Source organism: Triticum dicoccoides, chromosome 7A (assembly GCF_002162155.2).
Source record: "Triticum dicoccoides isolate Atlit2015 ecotype Zavitan chromosome 7A, WEW_v2.0, whole genome shotgun sequence".
Taxonomy (NCBI): domain Eukaryota; kingdom Viridiplantae; phylum Streptophyta; class Magnoliopsida; order Poales; family Poaceae; genus Triticum; species Triticum dicoccoides.
The window spans coordinates 587,437,737-587,463,271 of NC_041392.1; the positions used below are offsets into that span (position 1 = coordinate 587,437,737).

The 25,535-nt window shown below is 45.6% G+C and overlaps 3 long non-coding RNA genes across 8 annotated transcripts; all 3 read right to left on the reverse strand.

Annotated features, from left to right (window-relative positions):
• Window positions 1-415: 415 nt before the first annotated feature.
• On the reverse strand, window positions 416-4,414 carry LOC119331988. The gene is made up of 2 exons (XR_005160751.1): window positions 2,548-4,414; window positions 416-2,465 (listed from the first exon to the last, which is right to left on the reverse strand). It is a non-coding gene; the product is annotated as an uncharacterized LOC119331988 (long non-coding RNA).
• Window positions 4,415-8,064: 3,650 nt separating this feature from the next.
• LOC119334592 lies at window positions 8,065-15,002 on the reverse strand. 6 transcript variants are annotated; one of them, XR_005161456.1, is made up of 9 exons: window positions 14,506-15,002; window positions 14,044-14,135; window positions 13,752-13,934; window positions 10,485-12,511; window positions 10,193-10,382; window positions 9,989-10,073; window positions 9,169-9,900; window positions 8,544-8,730; window positions 8,065-8,417 (listed from the first exon to the last, which is right to left on the reverse strand). It is a non-coding gene; the product is annotated as an uncharacterized LOC119334592 (long non-coding RNA). The 6 variants fall into 6 exon arrangements; XR_005161453.1 differs by having other exon boundaries at window positions 10,485-13,484; XR_005161457.1 differs by having other exon boundaries at window positions 10,490-13,934.
• A 4,188-nt stretch (window positions 15,003-19,190) lies between these two features.
• On the reverse strand, window positions 19,191-22,376 carry LOC119334704. Its single transcript, XR_005161509.1, has 5 exons — window positions 21,688-22,376; window positions 21,513-21,588; window positions 21,317-21,437; window positions 21,048-21,218; window positions 19,191-20,199 (listed from the first exon to the last, which is right to left on the reverse strand). It is a non-coding gene; the product is annotated as an uncharacterized LOC119334704 (long non-coding RNA).
• Window positions 22,377-25,535: the final 3,159 nt, after the last annotated feature.

Sequence of the window (25,535 nt, forward strand, 5' to 3'; positions counted from 1 at the left end):
TTCAATCTAGCGGTGTCCTTTCCCGGTGACAGTAAGGGCAGCAATGCATGTATTGTATTGTTGCCATTAAGGATAAAAAGATAGGGTTTTCTTCATATTGCACGAGTCTATCCCTTTACATCATGTCATCTTGCTTAAGGCGTTACTTTGTTTTTAACTTACTAGCACATATGCCCGTGCGTTGCTACGGGGAAAAATTGATGTGTCCACTAACACGCCCATGAACGCGGCATGACAACATCCACCGGAAGTAAAAATACCTCACCCACCTGTTTTACTCACTAATAATTGCACAATCATGTTAATCATGTTCAAACTCATCGAGATCAACATGTTGTAGTCTAGTTCAAATTATTCAACCTGACATTAGTTTGAAATAATCAAAATTGACTTTATATCACAACAATATGCAATAACAACCAATAAACAATAAGCTTTAATAATAAACAATTACAACACAAATACAGTAGCTAGTAATTTCTATCCATCTCTCTAACTGTCTCTTCCCTTTGTACAATATAATGGCATCATCGCACAAATAATGGCAACATCAGTACAAAGGAAAACGAACAAAATTGCTCCAAATCTCAATTCCAATCTATGTATTGCCATGTACAAAGTTTCCCCAAGCAGAGCGTAGGTGCCAAAGAAGAATGAGAAGAAGCCCCCCGAAAAAGCAAAAAAAAAAATACAGCAGAAATAGAACACCACACAGCAGCAGCACACGATCTCGGTCTGAAAAAAGTGTGAGAAAGGAACTATTTACCTGATACAAAAAAAAAAGACAATTCCCTATTGCCTTAAAAGAAGCTATTGTGGCAATACAGGAGTTTATGGTAACCTCATATAGTCATGTGAAAATCTCAAAGCATCTTTGCTTGAAATACTCTTCAGGTGATTTGCCAAAATTAGGTGTGCCATTATGCTTGGCAAACTCAACAATCCGCTTTCTGTAGTTCATTACCTACTACAGTATTTGGCAAACTGAACATAATGTGTAGTGGAGGGCACAAGTGTACGTCAAAGGGGATCATAAGCCAAAGTATGTTTAATAAATCACCATAGAAAAGCACAAACCTGAGTGTGCAAACAGAATTGTTGGCGATTGGAATGGGCTTCGATGAAGAAAATTTCCGATCGACAATTTTAGATCACGAGAAATCGCAAATTACTAACAGCTTCCTCCAGGAATCTGACATAAATACAACCCCAAAAGCAGTGATAAATGCTTCCCCCTTGAAGCAGTAAGGACAACTTACCATATCTATATACTTTCTTCTCTTAAGCTCATCTCCAACATAAATTCTCTGAAAATAAATACACCAAAGATGGATTTTTACCTTTCTTGGAACTTTAGCACTCCAAAGCTTCAGCCAACCATTGTGTAATTCTACTGAAGAAGACGTTCCACCTTTTTTATCCATGTTAATAATGAGATCTTCTTGCCTTTTCAGCTTGAACACGGAAGGCCCTATATGCTTGTAGCAGCTTGGTAGTGACGCAGCTTGGGTGCGGATGTGGAAGGCCTCGACACCACGTTTGGGCATCATGCACACCTCCTTCTAGCACTCGTCCTCATCAAGCCCCACCAGCGGCTCCATGGCGTAGATTGTATCTACTGCTGTATCTTTTCGCAAGAACAATTCAGTGTACAACGTGTACACACAACACACATCAGCTTGCTTCAGGAGCACATGAGGTCGTGATAGGTAACATAATTACGGTTAGGCAATATGTGTGTCGTTCAGTTCAACAAAATACCAATTTCATTTGGTCAAGTCTTAGATTTTGTTCTAAATAACCAAATTCACTCACGGATGTTCACGACTGTGAGAAGGCAGCCAACATGAGAATCCAAATCACTTGGGTTTGATCTATCATCCATGCCGCGTATGCTAACTCAATGCAGTAACATGGAATGACTCCATCTGCAGTTGCTTGATTTGCCACCATACCAAACTCTCCACCGCTTAGATCGACATAAAGGTGGTGACTGGAGTTTAGAGATTTTTCTTCATGGGAGTTATGCGTATGGACAGAGGAGAGTCTTCTTGTTAATTACGGGACCATACCCGGCGTTCCTACAGATCGGGGTCTCCTTCCACGGCGAGAAGGGCTGCCTCGAGGGCCTGGACTTGTTAGAATAGGCCAGCGACTTGGTGCTCCGGCGGCCTAGATCGGACATGATGAGGATGATGGACACAACCCTTCTTGGTGCTACTGTAAATTCTGTTGGGAAAATGCAATGCATCCCACTTCAGATGGTTCGTTTAGCTCTATAACAGATGGCCCGATATGATTGAATTAATTTATTAGCACTCAGCAGTCACATGATTAATCAATCAAAAAGATTAACAGATGGCCCGACATAAACTGTGAGCATCTTTTATCTTAGCCTCATGATTAATCAAGTTTCGGATAGTCCTGTACTACCTCAGCGTTGTCTTCCTGGTTAGGACAGATCACTGCATGAAACGTCACACATGATTAATCAGTCAAAAAGGACTATCCGAAAAATAAACCAAAACTTGTAGGATTGGCTAATACCTTTCTTTCACCATGCGTGCTTTCCATGAGATAAATCCATATTGTAGCGCAAGAAACAATCACAGGTTTCCAGCTTCTAAGGGCAACATTACCAATGTTTAAGGGATGTAAACCATTAACCATCAACATCCTTGTCTAGGCTAATGCCGCTAAGAATATTTTCCACATCCATATGCTGATTTACACAATATCATCATACAAAAAGAAAGCTTGATGATGCATTATACCAGCAAAACATGGACATAAACAAAGTTGAATCCTGACCAACATATACTGAAAACAAAAACTGAAACCAAATACAACTAAAGTTGCTCGTCTATCACCATCAAAACTAAAATACTTCGTATTATTCAGTTAGATCAAAACCGTTCTCTAGCACATCTCAAATGAAATATTTTGCTAATTCATGAATCAATCCACATGCATTATCCATCACATTAGTAAGTAGCATAGATACATGTCATTTTGTAGCTGAGAATAAATTAGAGAGAGATGTTTTCGGTGCATCAAAAGAGGAACTTTTGGTGGCTGCTCTCCATCAAATATCAATGGAATCTCAATACTAATTAGAGAAGGGAGAGGAACTTACAGTGGCTGCTCTGCATCAAATGTGTCAATGCAGCACATGTTTTTCCTCTTACCTAGGCCTTGTCCCATCGGCTGCCGTCCAACAGCAGCAGTAGCACCACCGGAGCAAGCTACCACCGGGGCTCCAACCCACCCCCGCAGGATCCCGCCGCTCCTTCCTGAAGTCTCCTTCCTTTCCTTCTTCCTCCCGGCTCTCTCTCATCTCTCTCTCTCTGACCGTACTCAAGAGAGCTGTTGCAGGAGACGGGCACCACCAGAACTTTCACGCCGCTTCTCGCGTCCTCTCCTCCCCTCTGTCCCTCACAGGTGCAGGGCCACCGTATCCATGGAGAGACTCCGCCAGAGCTCCCCATCTCGGTCGGAACCGGTGAGGAACGCCGCCGCCATGAACTTGGAGTTCAAGCCCCGCCGCCTGACCTCCTCCCGCGCTTCGTAGATCGCCTCCACACCGTCCCCTGAACAGGATCCGGACCTGCCTCGACTCCTCGACCGGATCTGGCCGGAGATCGCCGCCACCGCGCCCAGCGTTGTCTGGATCGTGACCCCATCTCGCTCGGAACAGATGTTGATGGACTGCGGGCTGATTATGTAAAATATGAGATGTTTTTCTGAAAAACATGCCGAACGAAACGTCTTTCACTTAATCGTGGACTGCGGGCTGATTATGTAAAATATGAGGTGTTTTTCTGAAAAACATGCCGAACGAAACATTTTTCACTTAATCGTGGACTGCGGGTTGTATTACCCTAAATCACAGAGACGTTTTTGAAAAAACGCCGCGATGGTGAACCCGGAGACTCAATCCGTGCTTTATTATTACTAGCAAAAGGACCCGTGCGTTGCAACGGGAGAAAAGAAATCCTTATCATCAAAAAAATATTTGCAAAGGAAAATTCGCCGCACATTCTTCTCCGTGGAGCAATAGTTCTTCTCAAATATGCCCATGTGTTGTAACGGGAGAAAACACAATAAAACGACCCAAAACCCTGCCCATTTGCTCCACCCACACACACATGTCTACGTCCTCTATTTCTACATCCTCCATTTGAACACAACACCCCACTCGTGTTACGGCTTATTCTCTCTCTGTGTCAACATATTAGAAACTAAAATAATGTAACTAAAAATCAAGTGTCCACAATATTCTCATAAAATGCAAATGTTGAAAGGCTACGCTACACAATATAGTATAAAGCGGAATTAACATCAGGGCTAGATTTGCCAATACAACAAGGAAATGTTGTGCTAATAAGTTTGCCAGGAATATGTTAGAAAAGCGACAAAAGCGCTAGCACATCACTCACAAAATAGATAGATACAACATATTGTGCAAATTAGCTAAAGAATCACCCTCATACAAAAATATAGCGGTCAGAAGTCACGCGCGAAAAAAAAAGACAATATGATATTTTGACTAAATGTTCTACTTAGTATATTCACACCATTATTTAATACTGTTTTTGTTAGCCCCCGTCATGCATGTCGCAATATCAGGGATTTTTTTTTTGCCTATTTAATGGATCTTTCCTTTTCCCCCATCAACCGTTCATGCAAGTCTCTCTCTTTAATTCCGTTTCACCACGCATGCCAGACCCATTTACTGGGTCTTTCCTTTTTCTCATTGCCCACCATAATCTCCCACAAACATGCAAGTCCCTCTTTAATTCCTTTTTTGTTAGCGATAAACTACTAAAAAATTAGTCACTTGGAAGACAGTTGAGAAGTCAACTGACACTAAGAAATGAACGCTGCAAAGGGTACATATTTTTCACTACAAACCACAACATGATGCGGATCATCACTACCAAAAGAAAATGGACATTGCCATGGATAGAGGTAGGATAACCAATTTCTTTGAAAGAAGGGAGGTAGGATAACCAGTTGCATAACTTCTAGGCTTAGCATGCTGGAGCCCTGGAAATACAGGTCAAAACAAAGCGACACAACCCACTCGATGAGATTGCTATTGATGCCTTCCTCATAAGATTAGCCTTGTCCAGTGGTTGTGGTCGTGATCACTTTAGTACTAAATGGAAAACCAAAGTAAAATAACAGAAAATTCCCTCCGGTCCGTTGGGTCAATTGACCGAATAGTTAGCATGCAAATGGCTGACGAAGCTCGGGAAAGCTATGATCATCCTAGATGGAAACTGCAACGACGCGGGGGTGGCCCCAGGTGTCGTGCGTGGTACAACATCGGCCGGAGCTCGCGGAAAGGCCGGAAGTCGGAGAGGAGGTCTGGCAGTGCGAAAACTCAGAGAAGGACAAGCTGTGTTGTGTGTCGGGATAGTGATATGGGGTGGAGATCCCAATTCAGAAACGGACCGTTTTTTAGTCACTTCAACCTGGACTGCGAGTTGATTGTCCGAAAACAAAGACAAAGTATCCCACACCGTACTACTAAAAGTGTATAACAATGGTTGATTCGACATTGTGGTCCATTTTGTGTAATAAAAAACAATTACATTAAATTAAACCTCCCTTTTTTCAAACAATAATTTAGATGTTGCGACAAGAGCCCAAACATTAGCACATGCGACAGGAGCACATCAGCAAAACGCAACAGTAGTACAGGATGGGCTTGTTCCTACTTCCTAAATCTACATACTTTCTCGAACAGCCGCTCTATGTCTAACTTGCATAAACATAATCTACTAAAAGTATAGCAAACTATTATAACCACCAATAGCAATTTAAATCAATTCCCCAAGTCAATAATACAAAATATATGGTATTAATGTTATTGTGTTTCGCTAGCAACACATTACTAAAGCTTGGAAAGGATCATGCTCACATGTTGAAGCGGTTCTGGCACATGACATCCTACGGACATATAAAACAAAGACAAAAGGGGCCAGGAGACAAATCAATTGAAAGAGAAAGGAATATTTCCTCTGGACCATACATGATCTGATGCGCACGTACATGATGAGTTGATGGACTGCACGAGATGCTTCTTCTTGTGAGTGCTTCTCTAGCTCAGCCATCGGATTAAGGAGGTTGACGTCCTTCTGCAACAGCTGCTCGGATTCCCAACAAGACAAATATGTTAAATCCATGGCAAACAGCAGGGAAGCAGGAGCATCATGCCGTAGGATAGTGTCCACCACACTTATGCATGTGCTGTTCGGCACCATTATTTTTTGGCACTATAATCGAAGAGAGGGGAAACCAATATTACTGTTTGCACAATAGTGCTTCTCTGCTAAATACTTAAGAGATTAATTGTACAGCCTCATTTATATCCTCTGGTTTCTCCAGGTAAGCACAACCTTTGAGGGGAAACTACCGAAGAAGAGAAACTTGCCATGAGAGATGACATCCCAATAGACATTGTTGAACTGCTTTTCAAAAGTCAGGATGAGAGACCATGGATAACTAAGGCTTCTGCTGAAGATTGACACTACTTTTCAGCAGAAGCATTTGAAATCATGCTACTTTTCAACAGAAGCCTTTGGAATCAGATAGTTCTAGAATTTTGTAGCAAGCTAGCAGACAAATAAAGATGGAGGGAGAGGGAGGAGAGATGCTGTCCGGAAGGCTTGCCTGGAGCTGGATGTGGTCACAGAGCGACAACGAGCCATGGAGGGGGCACGCTGGAGGGAGCAGCTTGGGTTCTCGGCATCTTCCATGCTTGCTCTCCCTCATCCTTCCTCGTTCTCTTCCAGGAGCACGGCGGAGCAACCATGGCGCTGCCCCGGAGAACCACGACGCCTTGTGCCGCCGACGCTCGCCTGGATCCGGACGCCACCGTCGTTCTGTGCGTCCAGCCCATCCGCCGCCGCCCTGTGCAGGCCTCACTCGATCGGATCCGATCGGGTCGAGCCGAAGAGCCGCCTGCCGCCCCACACGCTCGTTGACCCGCCTCGATCCAGAGATAGGGGTAGGCGTGCCGGCGGGGTCGGCGGTGGCGGCGCGCGGCGGCGGCCGGCTGCGCGCGCTGAGGTGGGGCGGGGCATGCCGGGAGGTGGCGGCGGGCTGGAGGTGGGATCGGGAGGCACGGTTATGCGGCGTTGACCGCCTGAACACCCCACGCATGGGCCGCCACAGCTGCATCCAGCCCAGACGCAGAACATGCATGCTAGATGGGCTGAAGCCCAGGCGCGGAAGACGCATGATTGAATTGCGAGACAGAAATTTAGTACCACCTCGTTTATATTGCGATTTTGTCCATATAAATCGTAAAAGCGTATTATGATATGAGAAGAAAGCGTATTGTGACGGTGAACCCGGAGACCCAATCCGTGCTTTATTATTAGGTAAAGACTAGTACAAATGCCCGTGCGTTGCACCGGGCAAAAAAAAGGGCACAACCTACTTTCATTTGCCATTGTGCACCATTTCTTATATTCAATTTTAATAAACATCTATGATAAGGTTAAACATGGAATTTTTCTTATTTTTAATAAAATTTAACGTTTGCATACAAATGGAACACTTTTTTTAAGAATAGTTAACGCTTTTATGAAATTGGAATATTTCTCTAAAAAGAACATTTTTCTATCAGATGCTTTTCGAAAAGAATGTTTTGTTGTACATTTTTAAGTGGAAATATTTTTTCTTAAAAATGGAATATTTTTTGGAAATTTTTAAGCTTTTTAAAAAAAGTGCAAACATATTTTGTTGAAAAATAGCATGAACATTTTTAAACTATATTTGTTGTGTTAAGTTTTTTACAGATAGTCTTTTTAGGGTATATTTTGGGAGTTTTTACAGATAGTTGGCTGTTTGGTTGGGAAGAGTTCCCCTATGACAAATTAAAATTAGCATACTTTCATCTTGTAAAATGAAGTTGCAAAGGTTCAAAGCATTTCTTGATTTTGTACCGCCTATCATTTGTAAAGATAGTAAGGTGTCCAACGTCGCGACAGGATAAGTACCTGATGATGTCCAAAGGATTGAGAAAGGACATCAAAGATAACAAAAAAGTGAAGAATGGCAATGAACAATTTAAGAGCCGCAAGTATCTAGCAAGAACAGACAGGTGTACCAGTAGATCAACCAGCCGTTATTGCACAATCGTACAGGCAACTATAAGGTCTAGCACTGGGCTGGGCACAACATATCTCTGGAGCAAGGGTTGATCATGACCCTACAACAGAAGGGAAGGAATATGGTACAGCTAATAATCCAGCCATCAGGCGATGCATCCTCTTCTCCGAAGGCTCTCCACCGCATCCTTGATGATCTTTTCCAAAGGAGTGAAATGCAGGCCCAGTGCCATCAGCTTCTTCGGCACCACCTCCACCCTCACCAGCCCAGGCTGCGTGTCCTCAGGTAATCTGCCGACCAAACCGATCAAACGCAAAGAGATTAGCACCGTGAAAACAGTCCATTCATGTCGTCGTTTGTTATGAAATTATTGTTCTCCAAACATGTGAAGTATGTGTTCAGTGTGTGTTGCTTACTTCGGGACTTCGTAGTCGGGGTAGAGCTCCGCGACTTGGGACCCGAAATTGCTCAAGTGACATATGGGCTCCACACAGAGGTGCCTCCCGGATGCAGCCGGGTTTTCAAACAACGTGATATGGGCTAACGCGACATCTTCCACGTGGACTGGCCCGATGAAGAAATCCTTATACTCCTCTGTGCAACCTGTGTGTGTAGTGAAAGATGGGTTGAGGAAATGTTTCCTTATCATAGTAACAAATCACACACTAAACCGGACAAGAAGTCTTCTGAATAGCAAATGCATCATTGCCAGGGTGACGAATGACAATGGATGATGATTTTTCAATCTATGATTCTTATGCCAATGCACAGGCATTGTTTACGTAAAGTATGGAGCAGAAAAGGGTTTCAGATATGACAAAAACATGCAGTTTTACTCTTTAGTATACTAACCACTGCAGGATATTCAGTACATCGGTATTAGCTTCATTTCAGCCAGTTCTCTCCTCATGAAACTAATTTGCAGAACTTGTTACTTTTCCTTGCTTTTAGCAATTTATTGTTTCAGGTGTAGATTATATCCGAAGAACTCTTGGAGGAAGAAAAATTGGTAATATAAAGTACGAAGTTAACTATATATACCGCATCGTTGTATCTGGAGTAGTGAATCCGAAACTTTTTGTTCTACTGAACCTATATAAATCTCAGATTCTCAATCCAAGAGCTTCTAACTCTTCTCCTCGACATCAGTAACGCCCATTTGTATCTCAATTATGGTATGGAGTGAAATCTAGGGTAAAATAGAAATGATTGAATAGGCTTAGCAATGCTTTTGCAAGTTTAAAACACAACTTTCAGTGATGGGAGAAGATCAAAATTTCATGTTACCTACATGTTCAGTAAAACATGAGTACATTGCTTGCAATACGGCCTATAAGTAGGATCAAGATTTCAAGATCAGCGTTTCTGCACAAGAGAGTTTCACCAACAGTAGCAAGTTACCTGGTGGGGTATAACAACCACTGCTGCTCGCTGGAGTCCGACCGTAACGACGTATTCATATGTAAATATATATTCAATAAATATGTAAAGCCCAAATCTGTATTTTATCAATTTATTGAAGCTATAACTTTTATATTTTAGCATGACATGATTAATATAGAAAACTATGTAGGTTTGCAGCATGATAATTATCAAAATGACTTTGTATATAAACTACCAATAAGATATTCCAAGTTGTTCCGAAAATAACAGAGAAATGTTACTACATACCCATACTCCTCAGGCATATTTTTCTGTCGTTATTCATACGTCATTGCATCACACACACACACACACACCAGAATTGATCGCATCAAGTGTACTCCATTGCATCTGCCAACATTAATTGCGATATATGTCAGTGTACATAGATATCAAGAAAACTTACAAACTTTCATAGAAATAACTTCAGGAATCTTACAGTTGGAGTTGCTGTCAAAATTATTCTCCATAGATCATGTGCTAGTTTTTTTCTTTCTTTTTTTGCCTAAAGCTCTCCATCTTCACTGCATAATTGTTACGTAGGTTGAAGTGGACCTTGTTAGATCAATACAATAGGCTAATTCCCATAAGAGAAATGATTTTGCAGGATACTTCGACAAATAAGTTAATGAAATTTTGCAACCTGGTAAGCAAAAGAGGTAGGCGCAAGATGAGAATTCACATGCAGTTGCAGAATAAATATGATGTGTCACCAATTAAATTGCTCTCGTCAGATTTGTTAATCATAATGGCAATCTTGGGGGAAGAAGTAGAGGGCCCTGAAGCAGGTAGGACGACACGAAGGCAGACCATGTGTGCCGCAGCTTGCGGAACTGAAATTTAAACAAGTAGCAGTTCAGGTTACATGAGAAAACTGGAAATAGTTATTTACTAAGGTTTAGTCAATATAAGGAAAAGACGGGTAGAAAACATACTATACCCAATTCATGGTACATGTCTCTGAGTCTTTCAACAATTTTATAGCCCTGATCCTTGTCCCTTTCTTTAGAAACACTGAAATCCTCCTCAAAGTTAGAAATTCAGACTATACTACTTAGCTGCAGTATAACACCCTGACCTGAACTCTTTATTTGGTGCCAGGTAGCACTTTGATGCCGTATTTATATGTTCCAAAACTGTAGGTGGACTGGTGGAGTACTACTTCAGTGATGAGGATCTTCTGATGCATATCATGCCAACCATTACCTCTCTTTGGACATCTTCCTTAATTTAGTAACTCAATTTTCTAATGGAAAACTAATGGCGGAGATCCTATAGACCTCTGATGCAAATTACCTATCCACGACAGAGTCATAGAACAATCAAGCTATTCTTTTTCTTTACTAATATTGCGGGTTGTACAGATCCGGCTAGACCTCACCGCCGACAGGGAGGCATTGAGGTGGGGGCCATGTTCATCGTGATACTCATTAGCATGGCAATGAGAGGGCCTTCTGGCCCAGCGGCTTCATCAACCAGCGCGTGTGCCACTGCCATATACAAGAATCATCTACACAGAATTTCTGTTTAGTGCGTTCATGCCTTTTTAATTTGCCAGTGATCGATGCGTGGACTGCCGGAACATGCATTCTAATCAACGGGCGGTGGTGCAGACACTACAACAAATGCAATCAATTCAAAGTCAGAAACAGAAAAGGGATAAGCAGCAGCTAGACCATTCACCAATTGTAGTAACTGCTTCATCTTACAGGCCACACAACTTCAAGAGCATAGCAAGCAAGCAAGCAGAAGCAAAAAAACTAAAGCAACAAAGATAAAAGTCAAACAGCACTCACCGACGGCAACTGGAGCTCTGCGCGGCCCCTGCCAGTGCCATCGCAGACCACCAGCTCGAACGGCCCTACCATGTCACGGACCCTAACGCCGGAGCCGAATGCCAGGTCGCCATCGCCGGTCACGAAGTCGACCCCGTCAGGCCCGACCACCTCCTCCACCGCGGGGGCGTCGGGGCGGCTCCAATCGACGGCCCCGTCGGAGGCCCGCGCCAGCGCGACTGCGGGGCCCCATGCGGGCGGGGAACTCGTAGCACTGCACGGCGTCGACGAGCGTGCCCTCGGCGTCGAGCGGCCAAACCCGGACCTCTGCGTCGGGGTCCCAGCCGTACTTGTCGACGATGGCGTCGATGACATCGTCGAAGAAGGTGGGATCCGGGGCGGGCACCGGCTGACGGCCCGCGAAGGCGTAGGCGTGGGAGGAGGCGTTGGAGATGGCCGCGAGCGGGGACAGCAAGGAGCAGTGCGAGGAGAAGTAGGAGGATCGGGCAGGCGTAGGAGGTCCGATCCCCCCGGAGGCCCGGACCAGCGTCGCCGCCATCTTCGTCCTCATGGTGTGTTGGGGACGACGGCCTGGAGTCGGGATTGGGGCAGGCGGAGACGGGCGTTGCGTCCGTCCGTTCGGGTGAGAACGAATCGTTTTTTTACTTATTACTACTAACTTAAATCTAGAGCGCGGGTTAATTACCAGAAACTTGAGGGGGGTTTAGCAAAACTGCCACGACGGTGAACCCGGATACCTGATCCGTGCTTTATTATTAGGGAGAGACTAGAAACTAGAAAAAAGGCCCGTGCGTTGCAACGGGTACAAATAAATAAATTTATGCTTAAAAGGCTAAAAAATATTTTACCACTCAAACAGTTTCAAGTACCAAAACAATTTTCTTTTGATTTGTGCAAAACAAACATGACAATCACTAAGCTGCCTTATAGTCAGAGATTGAATCACTAAGCCGCCCCTTGTAAGCAATAATGATAGAGTTGCGTGCAAGTGTAAGGTCAGGAAAGGTTAACTTTTAGATGGGCAGCCAGAATTAATGATGATATTAACAATAACCTTGTTATAGTACCTGACGGTATATGGGTGACGGAACCTAAAATCCAATAAGAAGTATTGGCCACAGGTTCCAGAACGTTTATCAAATGATTGAAACGTTCACATTGAGGCGCTGTCGTCAATAGCATGCATCATAGAATAAAGTCAGAAGCAATAGCAATGCAAGTACTCAAACATGGAGGAAAAAAGGTAAAAGTAATACAAACAGAGTACTATAGAGAACTGCCAATATCAATGGCAAATACTGAAGTGAAGGAAGCACCCCCTAGATTTCCTCTTGACTACAACCAGATTAACCAAGTTGATAAATAGACTTTTATCCTCGACTGACCATATACAACACTTTTATCCTCATACTCTCATACGCATGCAAAACTCTGCATTGGGTGTTTGAGCACCAGCTAGTTTGTACCCCGTGTCAAAACTAACGCCACCTGTAATCTGCCTTCGCCACACCTCATCCTGAAGCTCTGAAGCTTACTATTTGTGCGCCTCCAGTTGCTGTCGTCGCAGCCATACAATCTGCCGTTGTGCCATGGTGGTGGTACTGTCATGCTGCCGATGGCGTCGATGGTGTGCATGATCCATCAGGTAATGTAAGCGTAAGCCATGCCACCGCCCACCGCAGCCGCAGTACATGAAAGGGTCGTGCGACCACTGCATCCCACCCAGAAAAGGATCATAGCATCCCGAGGGAAATACAGCGTTGTACCCGTATCCATGATCTGCATGTCTAGTGCGCGCCTCTGCCATGCCCGTCTCCTGCCCCTTTCCTGGCTCATGCCGCAGGAGCCGGCGTCGACTATTCCATCATTGTGCTCCTCCAAGGCCGTGCCCTTCTTGGAAGAGACGTACATGGATGATGCCGCTCTCCCACACGGCGGCCAGACTTTGAGTTTGAGGCGTGCCCACATTGCTTGAGACGAAGCTCCTCTGGTTTTTTGTTCTGCTCGGAGCGCCGCTGGCCCTGACGGCGAGGATGTTGGAGATGGTGGTGCGCAGCATCGGGTTGCGATCAGTCCGTCCGCGCTTGCCTTCGCCCCACACGCGCAATTGGGGTTGGCGACGATGTGAGCCCTGATGGACTGGGATTCACCATTAATTGCCAATAGTTATGACCAATATTTGAAGCCACTATTGTGGAGGATGCAGCTCAAGATCAACAATTCTAGCAATGACAGTACAATGTACAAAACAATTGATTTCATGTCAAATCTAACTCTTAGAAGGTCCCTAAAAAGGTCTGGACAACCAATACTCCTGTGATTCAATTCCATCAACCATCCCTTAAAGCATTTGTAAGCTTGACTTTTCCAGATTGAGTCAACACATGGAAAAATCACGTTGCTTACCTGAGAATCAGTGAAACTGTTTTGGATGATGGCTCCAACAAATGCTACAGATGATGGCTGCACGAATCAGACATGGATGGCACAAGCGCACTACTGCCATTAATGGAGCCGCGGAGCCGCAAAACATATATGATCCGGTCGAGAGGCCAGAGAGGTAGAAGCAGACCCTCCACCATGCTCTACCTGATTAACCAAAGGATGTTCAGAAACCCACGGTCCAGAACAAAAATTGATAACAATGATAATAAAACATGTAAAGTTGAAAAGGATTTTGCGAGTGTCTAGGGCCAACCTGCTCCAGCTCTAGCTTTCCATCCAATTCGTATTCCACCTTTTCTTGAGAGGGAAATTCGTTTCCGTCATCTCAAGAAATTTTCCTGGACACTGAAAACTAAAAACAGTTGGATTCAAGGGCAAGCCGAGTGGATCCATTAAGTCCCCGCAAAACTAAAAATTGCAAACATAAAAAACTCATACAGCTTTACATGTTTTTCCATTTTTTTCTCAAGATGGCAATCATAATGCATAAAGAGAGAGGCCAAAAGATTGACCAAATGCATATGTAACTGCTACTTTTGGCCCAACAAATGTATATTTAATTGCTACTGTGATCTTGACTTTTCCAGATTGAATCAATACAATCTTTTTCGGTGCATCAACCATCTTTCAATTGACAATTGATTCACTAATTGTTCTGAAAATACATGGCATTAGTTCAAACTGAGGGGATTCAAAGATTGGAGAGAAATCAGACCGGAGAAGGGTAAGCGGAAAAACTTCATGAAGATTTTGATTGCCGCTGCTGCTGTCCTCATGCCTCAACCGCGACCTTCCAAGCGCCCCCACACCCGCGTACTTCCACCGCCAGCGCCGTCGAGGCCTTGCTCGTAGGATCGCCCCTGCAGTTGTCTCCTATGATTTGTGTGGATGAAGGAGTGGCTGCTGGCGAAGCCGGCGGGGTTGGGGGAACCATTGTTGAGGTGGAAGCAACGGGGAGGAATCCCGGCAGTGGCAGGCAGGGGGAGCCATCAACGGCCGCATCGTTGATTGTTGCCGGCGGTGGGAAGCCGCGGGTGTGGGACACTTGGGGTAAGAGTAGGCGCGCCGACGAGGTAGGAGGCGGCGGCGCACGGCGGCGCCGGGCTGGGCGTGGCAGGACGCCACGGCGCGGGGAGGGGCAAGGCGTGGCAGGAGGCGACGGCGCGGGGAGGGGCAAGGCGTGGCAGGAGGCGGCGGCGAGATGGAGGTGCAGATGGGATCGGGAGGCAGGTTCGTGACTCGTGAGGGTGTCTTTTTTTTCTTTTCTCTCGTGTGCACCGGTTCGATTGACTTATCACGAGGACTGCGGGTTGAATACCCGAAACAACAGGGACCTTTGTGTAAAAACACCGCGACGGTGAACCCGGAGACCCAATCCGTGCTTTATTATTAGGGAGAGATATGGAAAAACATCATACATGAAATCAAAGAAAAATAATTATCTCTGCCTCTATTGGAATTAGTAGAAAAAAGAATGTAGCACTGCAATAACACACTCCAAGGCTAGTAACAACATTTAACATACTTATTTCTCCTTAGTACTTGTACTGCTCAATAAAAAACTCTTTCAAAGTCAAACCATGCCACTTCAGTACCAAGATTTATGCTCAAAGACGCAAGCAATCAATTGCAAAAAGACGCAGCATAGATAAATACCTTCACTCTTCCAAGTAGTTCATCATATCTCCAATGTCCTCGCAAAAATCTTTTTCTACAGTTGAAAGGACCCCTTATTTCAGTGTTCAATCTCATTAACTGCTGAATTATACATATAACATGTAAGATTTTATCTCTCCTATTAAAGCGCTGACAATAAAATCTAGAATATCTCCTTATTTGCAAGAATCTAATGCAACTTCAAGCATGTCCAATACACTCATAATACTAAATCCATTTTTATCCTTCTGACTCAAAGATTAAGAAGTATAAGATAGCATGAGGCTGAAGGAATCAAACACGACCTTGCACCGAACACAGCCACACAGGTACATAGAAAACCCAGATCCGACGAATGCGGCTGGACGTGGGCGAAGACAATTTGGTTCTGTATCTTCAAGCCAAGCAACTCTGTGTTCTTATCTCTCTGGCTCTCTGCCCAAATCTCATAGCCTGGACTGTGGCGAAGCAGCAGTACCACACACGCATGCGCTGAGGCTGCTCGAACTTATCCTCTTCACCTCGCCACCCCGTTCCAACGCCTCTGTACACACAACCCCGCCACCGTCGCCCCTGGCCAGCGCTGTCTAGCTTTGCTCCACACGGCCGCCGCGCAGCCGTCGGCAGGAGGGACTGCCGTCCTAGGTGCCATGGTAGCCAGCGTCGTGGTGGGCTTGGTGGAGCACGGGGCGGTCTAGTCGGGCACGGCGAGCGGCACCGTGGGGGCTGAGCGAGAAGTGACAAGAAAGTTCCGCGGAGGGGATCAATGAAGGACGCCCATGCAACTGCCGCTCCATCCTCTAACGCAACTACTGATGCGGCCGCGCACAGCCGCGGCTACCATCCGGTCTCGCAAACGCTCAAGCCATCGCAGCCGCCGCTCGGGTTGTCAGCCTCGTTAGCTTGGGAGGACCGTCGCGAAGACGGAGGCAGCGGTGAGCGGAAGGGTGGAGGGGTGACGGCAGGCTGTAGCGGGGGCGGCGGTGGATCCGCAGCGGCGAGCGGAGGCGGCGGCGGCGCGGGCTGTAGCAGCAGCGCCGGATCCGCTTGTGAGGAGAGGATAGAGGAGACTGCGCCGCTTCGCTCGAGACAAAGGCGCGGCGGTCGGGTGCGTCCGAAATAAAAAAAATTCACTAACGCTCGGGCCATTGGGGATTGCGGGTTGATTTCTAAAAACCACAGGGACCTTTGTGTAAAAACGCCGCAACGCTGAACCGGGAGACCCAATCCATGCTTTATTATTAGGGAGAGACTAGCACATATGCCCGTGCGTTGCAACGGGGTAATAAAGATAGACTTTATTTTGGTGGCAAACTTGGTCACAGTAGCTATATGAATTCCGTATAAATTTTGTTAAAATTTCCAAGCTATGTCGACAATGCATATAATACCCACATCTTAATCTTGGATCAAAAACACGGAGGTAAACAAACTCCTGTAACTCTATATAAAACTACACTATATCCGCCGAATTGAAATTGTATTACATCGATTTTTGCACACTCAATGCTCCAAATTGATTAAGACAATTATGTCACAGAATTTGACTTCCAATATGAATTCAATCAATTACTTGGTACCGCCTTATACAGAAAGAGAATAGGCCATCAATCATTTTCCTACATCTATATATCTCATCTTTCTAAGCCTTAATTTTGATCAACATCTAACCATGAACCATCCTTGTCTCAACCTCGTTTCATATTTAATTTTGAACTATATAATAATGCAGCTAGTTTAAGGAATATGCACTGTCAATACTGCAAGGTTAGGTAACTGACATGTAATTTTATGTGATTGATATTGTATGAAATTCAATCAGCTAAGGATTAACAAAAATACTATGTCTTATGTTCTGAGCAAACATAAAAAAACCTACACTAATTATTTAATACGGTGCACCTTCTGTATTTCTGCTGAATCCTATTTGGTCATGTACACATATATATCCATCCAACATCTTGCCAACAATAAAACTCGAGTAGAGGATTAGCAATGTTGTTAATCAGGTAAATCAATATGCACCTTATGTTTTTTGCCGACCCCCATTTGCTTGTATATGTATGCATGCTGATCCATCCAGTTTCTTACCTACAGTCAATTGAAACCTGAATCCTGGCATGCATAGTGTGCCCACTGGACCGCCTCACGGGACGATACCGACGGTAGTTAAAGCGATGGCAGCACTGCCCTGACGATGCAAGGTGAAGCATATGTGCACGAACGCGAGATACAAAATAGGGTACCTGATTCTCAACGGGTTGTGCCGACGTCTTCTGCACAGAATCCTATTTTTTTTTCTGGAAATCCATACTTGAGCGATCAAGCCTGGAGCAGTCAATGCGTGCACGCAATGTAGAATTGGAACCATCGATCCTATATGTAGAATTGGAATCCATCTAATCTACACCTATGCTGCCGAACAACTGACGAATCAACACGGACTTCCACGGAAATCTTGACTTGGAAGACTGCAAAACGAAGCTTTTGCTCTTCCGTCATCAAGTATCACACTGAATTATTGGATTAGCAGTACATATCGCCGCGTTAGTGACTGTGTAATTTTTTTTAATACTAAGCCTAAATGGCCATCCGAGCCCAATGCGCCAACAGGCGACAGACCTCCTATGCTCGTTCGTTTCTACTATTTCACAAAAAAATGCTCAATCGTTTCTCCTTTCCCCAAATTTGCAGGAACTTCTCCCCTTCCCTTAATTGACAGGGTCCATGTGTGAGGCCTTCCTAGGCCTTTGACTCGACCAGCGGCTGCTCACTGATGCCAACTGTGGTCCGCCGGCCGCCGGCCTGGGCAACCATCGCCGCACTCCGCCTCCGGGCCGCCATGACGTGCGCCGGCTGCCTGCTGCTGTTGACTGCTCCGCTGCTGGCCTGCTGCTGCTTCTCTGCTTCTCGTGCTTCCTGCTGGCTGCAGGCTGCCGACTTAGTCGGTGAACTGCTGCAGAATGTCGTTGTTTTTCTTGCAAACCGAGCACCTGCCAGATCGCTGTAGCTTGTGAGATTCCGCATTGTAATTCTAACGAAGTCGGCAGTACGGATAAATTCCGGCGAGGTTGACAGAGCGGCGAGATTCCGTCGACTTTGGTAGAACGACAAGACACCATTGTTGAGCACGAAATAATGACAAAATTGAGCTGGAGCTTCGGTCGAGGGAGTAGATGTGTATTTATATGCGCGTTCATCGGCCTTTGGAACAGCCAAAGGAGACCCTGCCAGAGTTCCTGCCGGGCTCCCCATGGACGCAGGAAGTGTTTGTGTCAGAGAAGGTTTCAAGCGCAGGAAAGATTGGATCAAAAATTGGAAAGATTGAATAAAAGAAGAGGAAGGAGATTGTGTTGGATCAAAGAAGAAGAGAAAGAAGACCTGGTCTGCCGTGGAAGGGCATCGAGCTGCTGTGCTCTACAAAGGAAGAAGCAGATCGATTGAAGAAGCAGGAGACCGGATCTGTTTTTTTTTAGGGATGGAGACCGGATCTGCTGGGTAACGCATCAGGGTATCTTTTTTGCAGAACGAAGGAAGGCCCAGCCTAATATAGAAAGGCATCGACGGCCCAACATCTCTATAACACACAGAACGCAATTAACTACGTAAAAACACACAGAAAACATAAAAATAGTACCACCTCGCATACGCAAGTAAAATAGTCTCATCTTGGATGTAATAAAACTGAAAGAGTAAATTCACACGAAGAAAAGCGTATTGTGACGGTGAACCCGGAGACCCAATCCGTGCTTTATTATTAGGGAGAGATTATTATTACTAGTACAAATGCCCGTGCGTTGCACCGGGCACCATTTTTTGTATCTAATTTTAATAATTTTAATATACATCAATAATAAGGTTAAACTGATTAGTTCTTTATGTAGCATGAAGTTCGGACGTGAAGAAGCCGCCTTAGCGTTATCCATCTATTTTTATGGAAGAGTAATCTTTTCTTGGAATAGATTGTCTGTCATTTTCTTTTTGCTTTTCTGAAAAATGCGGAAAATTCCTTATTTAAAAGTTAGCATTTTCATAAAAACTGACACTTTTTTAAGAATAGTTACTATTTTTATGAAAATCAGTGCATTTCTTTGAAGAAGAACATTTTTGAAGAGCTTTCTTTGAAAAGTTTCTTTTGTGTAAGCAACAGTCCCATCAAACTTTCGCTGGTTGGTCGTAAGGATTTGGCAGGCTCGCTCCAGCCACCAGGAGTACACCGTGCCCTCCCGGAGGCCATCTTCACGTCATAATGTCTCGAATCGAAACAAGACCAAGCCGCGATCCTCCTCCAAACTTGGCGAGCAAAATAACAGTTCAGAAGAAGATGCTCCACTGACTCCTCCTGTGAACTGCACATCGAACAAATCTCGCTTCCTTGCCATCCTCTCTGGATCAGCTTGTCCGCGGTCAGAATCCTCCCAAGCGACAGGTGTCAACAGAAATTTTTTACTTTGTTTTCAGCCAAAGCCTTCCAGAAAGTTCGAGAGCAAGTGCTCGAGTAAGAGCCCCAGAACATTGCCTTGTAGGTTGAGCGCGTCATATACATTCCATCTGTTGTCCAACACCAGGAGACGACATCTTGGCCTGTGGTATTTGCACCTCTCTGATCAACAACCATAATTTGATGGATTCATGAACTAACTCGGTGGTGTTGACCTGACGGAGTGCAGAAATCCAATTGTTCCCCTGAAGGGCTGTGCAAACAGAGATCTTCTTCGTTTTGAACTTGCGGAACATGCCAGAAGCGACCTCCCTGCGGACATAGCAAAAAGGAATCTAGCGAGTTCAACATTCATAGCTCTAACACGTACTAATGAGGAACAGTAAAATCACTCAGCAAAGAGAAATTAGTAACCTGAACGTTTTATCTGTAAGAACATAATAACATGGTGCCTCTATGCAGTTTTGACATGATCATGTTTATGCCCCTAAACATTAGCCAAGTTCATGCACTTCTTGTCACATATGAATAGTGGATATTCATTTATACATTGCTTAAGTTACGAAGACTACAGAATAACATTTTTTTTTCTATAGAACTATCCATGCGGGTTAAAAGCATAAATATGGGGGAGGATCTCTCTTCCTATAGAAGCATATCGCGATGACATGCTAAAGAACGATTTGTGCTGGAGGCCCGATCCCCCGTCTTCAAGGCGGATCTCAAGAACAACACGGTCGGCGAGCAACATGTTGACGACATGGACATGGAGGTGCTCTGTATTAATGGTCAAACAATTTGCTTGATGGATGCACTTCATTGTAAATTAGGTGTTATACTTATCAAATAAAAATAAAATTCCAAATATAAATTGGGAACTACTGGGTGGTAAGGGAAGACTGCAGTTCATCCCCTCAATGATTTTCCAACAAGCTGTGTATCGTCAGTTCTTGCACGGAGAGGATTCCATGTATGTATACAAACTTATCTGAAAGTTTCCATGTACGTTCTAGTGTGTCATCTTTTCTAGATCAATGGTCCAGCTAGGAAGCAAATCACGGGAGCAGCTGCACTAAACTGACACTTAATAACAAATTAACACCTGATCACTACACTTTGAACATAAGATTTCTGAAAAGTGCAGGTCAATGGCAGCGTACATTGCTGGAGATCCAGAGAGGCAGGGCTCGGCGAGCAGGGGCGGGGCATAGAGCGCGGCGGCTGCAGCTAGAGCCTCCGCATCCGTGTCGACATAAGCCTCGGCCGGATCCGACGCGCTGATTCTGACGCTGCCGTGCGTCCTCCTCCTCCTCCCGGTCGTTGGCTCTTATCTAACAGTATAAGAAGCAGGCATGGGCACACAGAATATGATTTAAGAAAACTGACAGGATGCACAAGCTGGGACGCAACTCATGTTTCGGTAACGTACCTTAAGTTCCTCGTTTTCCAGCTCACACTTGTATAAAATCTTTAGATCCTCATTTTCACTCTTTAGGGAATTAGGTGTTCTATATTCAGTGCAGCAGACAAGGGTAGCAGTCCGTAGCAACCTGATTATGTAAAGATTAGGTGATATGCGCTGCTAGTAGCAAGCAGAGTAGCAGCTGAGGAAATGCTCCTCTTACCGGGGAACATCCGGTCATCGTCGGAGCGCCATAGGGCCATGCACGTCGCCTCCCACATCCTCCAGTTCTCATCCGCCTGACATCTCCGCGAGCACACGCTAGTCAGTAGCATCAGTGAGGAGCCGATCGAAATCCTAGGATAAAGAGGAGGGAGTGGATGGAGCGGAGGGGTCACCTTGAGGAGGCGCCACTGGAGGCGAACGTCGCGGGCCTCCCAGGGGCCAGGACTCGTGCTGCAGCGCGTTGACGGCCTCCAGCCGCGCGCGGTCGGCGGCGAGCGCCTCCACCCGCGGCATCATCGCCACGGCCTACGCGCGCAGCCACTCGCCCTCCCGGCAGGCCGGCCCCGCGACGACGCCACCGCCGTCCATGGAATCGCGGAGACGGAGCTGGTCGGCCGGCGCCGCAACAACTTTCTTGTCACGCCGGATTGGCACCTGCCCTCTCCATCCCCGTCCACGAGCCCGCCGGCGCCAACCTCCGGTCCCCTTAATCGAGCCCGCTCGTCTCGAGTGCAGCACGCCATCCCATCCTCTGCCTCCCGCGAGGTCGCCGGCGCGCAGATCGGTCCGCTCGATCTTCGTGAGGCGGATGCCAGCTCCGCACCCTCCCATCCTCTGCCTCCAGCGAGGTCGCGGCCAATCGATGGAGGGGAGCTGTGAACGGCGAAGAAAGCCCCGGGTGGGGAGGAGATGGGATTGGAAGGCAGGAGTCGGCCGGCGGCGCGCGGGGCCTAGCTGGAGGGAACGGTGGGTTGGGCGGGGCGGAGCGCCGCGAGGCAGAGCGTGGCTGCGTTTTTATTTTCTTTCGTACCGATTCAATTCAATTAGTACCACCTCGTTTATATTACAATTTTATCTATACAAATCGTAAAAGCGTATTATGACATGTGAAGAAAGCGTATTGTAACGGTGAACCCGGAGACCCAATCCGTGCTTTATTATTAGGGAGAGATTATTATTATTACTAGCACATATGCCCGTGCGTTGCAACGGGGAAAACAAATCCTCGCATGGTCCAAGCAACCCACCCGGGTTATCGCACTCGTTGCCACTCGTGGTCACATTGTCCACCTTTCACGACGAGCATGAATCACAGGCGATGAGTTTGACCATCACATTCTAGCACGCTGGTTCCGCAAACTCCTCCTGTTTGTCACAACAAAATAAATTATCCTCACGCTCTTCTAAAAGAACAGAACACATCTAAACCGGTAAATATCTACCTGAAGAATTGTTACAACGAAATTATGCCATGCCTTTATGGTAGAAAATTTTTGGTTAAATTGAGACATAAATAAAAAATTATTCTGTAAGCTAGTTAAATGGGGGGAAATATCCCACACCCTCCTAAAATACAACAACTATCTAAAAGAATAAATGCCTACCTAAAAATGTTACAATGAACAAGACATATTATGTCATGCCTACTTTTATCCATGAAATTAGAAATATGAATATGAGTCTGGGGAATCATAGTGGGTACAATATGAATTTTATCACGTTTGCAGTGAAAGCTTAAAAATTGACAGCAATGTCCACCTATGAGTATTTAAACTTTAGCTATTTGATCCTAATGTAATACATCGCTGTAACTTGAGTAATCACACAAACACCAACCATGTGTTGTGAGCTGATAAATGAAAGCAGGAGGAAGCTGCTCACATAGATGTCCAAAAGTGAAACACATACCACTAGTCTTTTCGCCAATATAGCCATCTTCTGATGCCAGGAGTGCTTGTAGCCATAACAAAACAAAACTGATGATTCACTCAGTAGCAAAAGAAGAAATATTTGGTCGCTGAGAAACAGAGGGATTTGCTCACCGTGCACATTGTGCGTAGGCTAGCTCCTGCTAATGCCATGTCCTTCATTAATTACATCGGACAGATTGGTAACCAAGATGGATTTATCAGATTCCGTTCCATTAGGCCACGGAAATATAGTCTCCGCAAGCCTTTCATTTGCACAAAAATAAGGAAAGTACAGATGCTTATTTCACTCCTTTGTTGACATCTACCGGACTCCTTTTATCCAAATGCAGAATCCTGCATGTATGACAGGATGTTGTCGTCCGTTTTCCTGCTGCCGCGGCTAGAGCCTGCTGCCTGCGAAGTAGTGCCATCCAGAAATCAAGATCGTACCAAAAAAAGAATACACCTCGGATAAAAAATTGTGAGAGCTCTGCTTTGTTCTGCATCTGCATACCTGGTGTGTGCTCATACAGCCACCCAGCCTCCATCGCGCCACCAACTGCTGCCGGCTTCTTTGCCATAAGGCAAATACGTCGTTGTATTTGGTCTTCATATTATTTTTATTCTTTCATCGAGCGAACAGCGCGGCCGCCAAGAACCCGCTGGCGCCGGACTCTGCCGCCATGTCAAAGTAGTCCGCGACGCGGGCCTCGGGGTTCCCGAACAGCTCCTGCAGCGGTGCTCGAGCCTGACCAGCACGGCCGCGGCGAGCGTCCCCCGTCGATGGAGAGCACGCGCACACGCCCGGCTGAGCACGCCCCTGTCGGCTCCAGCGCCTGCGGACGAAGTTGGACTCGAGGATGGAGAAGATCTCCTTGCTGAGCCGGTCCAAGCCACCCCCACCGACTGCCTCCCTCACCTTGTGCCCCCTTCTCCTTCTCCTTTCCTCCTCTCTTTCCTCTCTCCCTCACGCCCTGTCTCTTTCTTCTCTGGATCAGCAGGGCGCCGTCGCCAGCGGAGCAAGACGCTGCTCCCGTCGCCAGATCCATCGACGTCGCGCCCGGATGGCTGGTGTGGGACCGGATCGAGCATCGCGCGGGGCGCCTCCTGGCGGCTGGGATCGGAGGCGAGGGAGAGAGGAGCGCCTGTTCGAGTGTGTGTTTTCGTGTTTTTTTCTCACTTTTAAAAGGACCACGGATTGAATACCGTAAACTATATAAATATATTTGCAAAGTTCCTGAACGAAATGTTTTCCACACACAGCGCACCACACACACGCGAGCCAGGCATGCATGTACGTAGCGGCAGGCAAACGCACGCAGGCAAGGAGTGCTGGTCATCCGGCGCTATATTTTTAATGAGTAAACCAACATGAAAAGGCTGATTAGAAGCCCACTTGACCCTATGTATTGTGCAGCTTGACGTGTTGGTCTTTTTGGGATCGGAAGAGTGCTAGACTGACCGTGGATGAGGCCCAAAAGAGCGTAGGGCAGGCCTAATACACATCATATACGGCAGGGAATAAACAGAGGAAGCTTTTGTTTACATGCGGACTCCAAATTAGTACCATCTCGTTTATATTACGATTTTGTCTATACAAATTATAAAAACGTATTATGACATGAGAAGAAAGCGTATTGTGACGGTGAACCCACGGAGCCAATCCGTGCTTTATTATTAGGGATAGACTAGCAAAAGAGCCCGTGCGTTGCAACGGGAGAAAAAAAATACCACACACCTCAAATTAATAGGTAATATTTTTTTGTCATGACTTTAAATATTACACACCAAATTAAAAACTATAAACATTTTCAAAAAAATCATTTGAGGTTTCTTTATATTTCATAGCAAATATGCCCGTGCGTTGCAACGGGATAAAAAAGTATCCCCGCAGAACATACAGGCGTTTGGCACGTGCACGTTGTAATCGGCTACCTCCGTAAACGGTTCCGGGCTAGTTGTCAATCGATACCACAAACAACCCCCCCTATAAAGCGATGCGTTACCGCACATCCTCCTTCGACGATCCTCTACTCCTGGACCAGCGATCTTGAGGCTAGCTATGTACTGATCAGCAACGCAAACCTTTTTCTACACTGGGCTTTTGGTTGGGCTGGACTTTTTCTCAAATCTTGGAGTAGGTAGGGTGCAACGGCCGCTACAGTGTCAAATAATCCCACCTCGTAGGAACCAGGCAGGAGACCATATACGAATGACACGTCATGGACGAAAACCAAAGAAAACACGTAATGTAGGACCAACTAAGCGGGACGAAACCAAAAATATCACCTCCCTTTAATAGTAGGTATATATATAGATATAGATATAGA